The sequence below is a fragment of the Peromyscus eremicus genome, chromosome 3 (genome assembly GCF_949786415.1).
Source record: "Peromyscus eremicus chromosome 3, PerEre_H2_v1, whole genome shotgun sequence".
Taxonomy (NCBI): domain Eukaryota; kingdom Metazoa; phylum Chordata; class Mammalia; order Rodentia; family Cricetidae; genus Peromyscus; species Peromyscus eremicus.
In genome coordinates, this window is record NC_081418.1 from 16,081,866 (window position 1) to 16,086,331 (window position 4,466).

Here is a 4,466-nt window from a genome sequence, read left to right on the forward strand (position 1 = left end):
ATTCATTCTTGCATGTGCCAAGCTGAATTAAAGAAAATCTTACCCTTGCTAGTGCAGATATTACCAAAAAACACCCAAGAAATAAGACCTCATATTAAATGTAACTATACTTCAGAATGTGTGAAAAAATTTAAAAGTTATAGCTATGTTTCTAAATTCTTAATGATACCTGAGAAGAGTGAAGAAAAGGCTGGTGTGAGGATCACAGTCTGTCCTGGGGTCATGGTAGGAAGTAAATTCTTAAACATCTCTTTGAAAGTCTTATTGAAATGGATGCATGCGCTCACACAGCCTCATCTTCCAACTGGAAGAGGATCACAGGTGGGTTTCTGTAGCCCTTTGAGTTACATAAATGCCTTCCTAGTGAGCTGAAGGGGGACAGTCAACCTTGAGCTTTTGTTTCATTGGGGGACCTTCTGTTACAGGATAGTGTGCTGTTTCTAATAGAAAGGGACAAGAAAAAAATGAAATCTACAATTCTTTCACATCTTTCTAAACTAGAGTAAGTCTCCTCTCCCATGAAATTTAACATAAATCACAAAGACAAAGATAAATAATTATAAAATACAATGCCAGGATGACACATGGATCACAACCATAGGTTTTATATTCTAACATTTGCTAAACAAAGGTGAAACAAGATAAACTGACTCCTCTCCTGTCAAAGGGGAGGTGTGATGTGGTGTGTTCGCACGCTGTAGAAGAGAGCTGCCTGAATGCCTAACTTCACCACGTGGCTGATGGGTTCTGACCTACCCAGGCTGAGCACTTCAACCATGCAACAGCATCTGATCTATAAATGTTTGCTCCCACACTCATCCACACAGCACAGTAACAGTATGTGTGGGGTCCCCAGGTCAGAAGCTTTCCCCTATGGTACTTAAGATCTTTAGCTCAAAACTAGCAAGAAGTAATCCATCTCCATAGATGAGCTGCATCCAGTTCTCCCAAGCTTTGCACTCACAATCCCCCATAATCAAACAATTATAAGTAGTATTTTTGTTGATCGCTCTACCATTCATGCTCAGGCCTAGAAGAGTTATGCAGCTGAAGGACTTTCCACGGGGATTCCTGAAAGTCCCCATAAGAATTCCATGTGTAGAATTCCAGGGCAACATGTACTCAGGTGGGGGAATAGTTCCTCCTCATTTTCATTAGCCTCTGCTTAAATTTACAGTAAGAGATAACAAGCTATGAGAATTTGTCATATGTTTGACTTTGTTACCAACAGAAATCCCACACATCTTCTGGTCACATTAGAGCTGCTGTGAATATCCCCAAATGTAATTGACTCTTATCATTACTTTGAAATCAGGTTAGTTACTAGATCTATCTGCAAGCCTTATTTTACATTAATCTTACATTAATGTAAAATTATCTTTATATTAATAAAGAACCATATCTATTATTATATCACAAACATATTTTTATCACTGTGTTCCTATATAATCTATTTTAGTTGAAAATGTAATCAAAAGTGTATCTTTGATGGTATTTTTAAGATAATCTTAGAAAGGATCGGCTGGTATCACTGGACTGCCAGATAGGGCTCCTGTACAAAAGGTCCTGAAGATCCTGCCACAGTAGAAATGTCAGTGTTGGCAACATGGGCTGCTTGATTCCAACACACTTTGTTCTTCCTGTGTTCTATTGACTCAACAAACACTTCATCATCTTCTGTGTGCCAGCAGCGTTCTAGGTGCTGAAACTAAGAAGTAAAGAATGGAAAGAAGACCATGGCCTGCAAGAGCACAGTCCTGGGGTTGAGAAATGGGCAATTTCCACGGATGAAAACTTCTGTAAAGCAAACAATGAGAAAGTCAGGCAAGAGGGCTAAAGGGAAAATGGGGAGGCTGTCTCTGAAGGCTGAATCTAAAGAGTAAGTGTGGACCCAGCATGGGAAGAGCGGGGCATGTGCTCCAGGCAGTGGAGATGCATGTGATCAGCCACCAGGACTGCGGGCTTCAGCACTGGTCAGGGATGGCACATTCTGCTCCACTTGAAAGGAATCTGGGACCATCCAGAAAGATCCAGAAAAGCATCTCTCCTCTGGTTTATGAAAAAACACACAACTTCTGACTGAATGTTCACAGCCCATCAGCTACATGCATATGACTCTCAGACTACATTCTTATTCATGTGCACAATTCTCATAAATGCCTTTGAAGGCTGAGGAGGAAAGAATGACCATCTCCCAGACAGGTACTGCCTGGAGAATTCTCTAATTCAGCTCTTCCTGTGGGGCTAGTTTGGTTTATTTTTGTTTTTTAGGGTTACTTGTTTGATTTTTCATTACAAGTACTTCTGTTCAGGGTGGGAAATGTGAGAGCTACTAAAAAGGTACACCGATAGACTTTCATAGTAATGTCTTTGTACCTAGTTGAAAACACCTTCTAGAAACACTTTAAGTCCTCCATCACAGCAAATATAGAAGTCTTTAGCTACTATATCTCCTCTGAGGAATGCATATGATTTTTAAAAGATGAACACATAAGACTAATACTCATTCATTGGGTTATGACATTATTTCAAGGCTATTTAAAATTTTTGTATTGATATACTTTTCCCTTTATTGCTACTACTAATGGCTATGGTATATATAGTAGATACTAGATTTTGGCTCATTGTCTTCCATTCATCTACTCCCTTTACCAACTTGCCATATTCTGATTTAAGTACCCACTTAATTGCACAATCATAATGGAAGAATTGACTCCATACCCTAAGCTATGAGTATCATGTGACTTAAACTGGCAAATCAGAGCTAGAGGATCTTCTGGTTGGTTCAGAGAAAAACAGCAGGGACAGTGAGATGCCATGAAACTACTTCTTAGGTAGAGGGTGTTACTCAGTGATAAAGCACTTGCCTGGAGTATGTGGAGCCTTAAATTCAATCCCTAGAACTGGAAACGGCAAAAATAGAAAAGAAGATGGAGGGATGATAAGGAGGAAAAGAGAGAGAAAGGGAGGAGGGGGGAAGATAGAAAGAGAGAGGAAGCAGGGAGAGGTTGTTCATTTGTCTTTTGAAGTAAAGTCTCACTATACAGCCCAAGCTGGCTGTGAACTCAACATCACCCTGCCTCAACTACCCAGGTGCTTTACAGGTATCCTTGTTTGGCAAGCATTTTACCTACTGAGTTTATGATATTTTCTTACATGGACATCACTTTCTTTGTTCCTATTCGCCCCACTTCACTGGTCCCTTCCTCTTCCCAAAGAGCCCCTCTTGGTACTTTCTTCTTTTTAATCTGGTTTCCACATATGAGAGGAAATACGATATTCTTCTTACAGAATCTATGGTACCCAGCTCTTAATAAAATATATTAACCTTAACTAAACATATTAAGAGTAAATAATTGCTATAACCACCTGTAAACCCCATGAAGCCTCAGAATTAATCCAACACACCCAGAGTGAGTGTAGATCCAGGCCAGAAGACACTCAGACTGGCTCCTGGTATCCTGTTAAGCAAAGCTTTACCTGAAAGTAGACGTGGCTGGAATGTTTCGTTACCTCTAGAGACACGTTTCCTCCTGACTTAAACAAATGTGGCTTGAGTTTTCTGTCACGGTAGAAGTATTCTGATACTTGATAATCTCTGAAGGCAAACTCATTCATCAACTTGCTCAATGGCTCTGCCACAATTCATTAGGCGCTGCTCAGCACTTGGCCATATGTATTCATCCTCAGATGGATTTATCATCACAGCACATCAGAGTAGAACCCTCCCAGCCCTCTCTCGCCCCTTGCTTTATTTGTTCACAGGGTCCCTCTGGATTTAACAACCAGCTAGCCCAGCTTTCTCCACACCGACTTACTGATTTGTATATCTGAAGATAATTTCTTAAATACAACCTCTTCAATCCCTCAGTATGATTCAGAGAATTAAACTCAAAAGCCAACGGAGCCTTTAGAAATCCCAGTCAGGAGACAAATAGTAGCTGACTTTGTGACTATAGCACAGAGATATACATGCCAAATAATACTGTATATTTAAACTGTATGATGTTCTTATTATAAAGTGTAACCAGAAAAGTCTAATAAGACCAACCAGAAAGAGAGAGAGAGATACGTGTGTGCACACACACTCATACACCTATGATCACAAATGTCACGAAGTACAGTTTTTTTGACAATTTAATGAATGGATTTACTCCATCCCAAAGACTTACAGTTCCCTAGTACACTTGGGGCTGCACTGTTAGTTCACCTGCCTTCTCCTCAGTGGAATTCTCTGTCTTCCTTTACTGAAAATCCCTGGCAGGTCCTTGTGTAAAGGGAGCTTGCCATTCCCCACTGAATCAGAGTTAGACTGAGGCTGGATCAACAGTAAAACCTGGAAGCTTCAACACCAGGACAGGCAACTGATCCAACCTTCAAACTGTCTCCTGTCCTGTGTCAGGAGACCTGGCAACTCACTTCTCTCGAAATGTAACTTCTCTCCTAAGAGCTGAGAGAGAGCTAGG

At 40.5% G+C, this 4,466-nt stretch overlaps 1 long non-coding RNA gene across 1 annotated transcript; it reads left to right on the forward strand.

Annotated features, from left to right (window-relative positions):
- Window positions 1-1,692: 1,692 nt before the first annotated feature.
- LOC131905649 (uncharacterized) lies at window positions 1,693-3,998 on the forward strand. The gene is made up of 2 exons (XR_009378004.1): window positions 1,693-2,202; window positions 3,766-3,998. It is a non-coding gene; the product is annotated as an uncharacterized LOC131905649 (long non-coding RNA).
- Window positions 3,999-4,466: the final 468 nt, after the last annotated feature.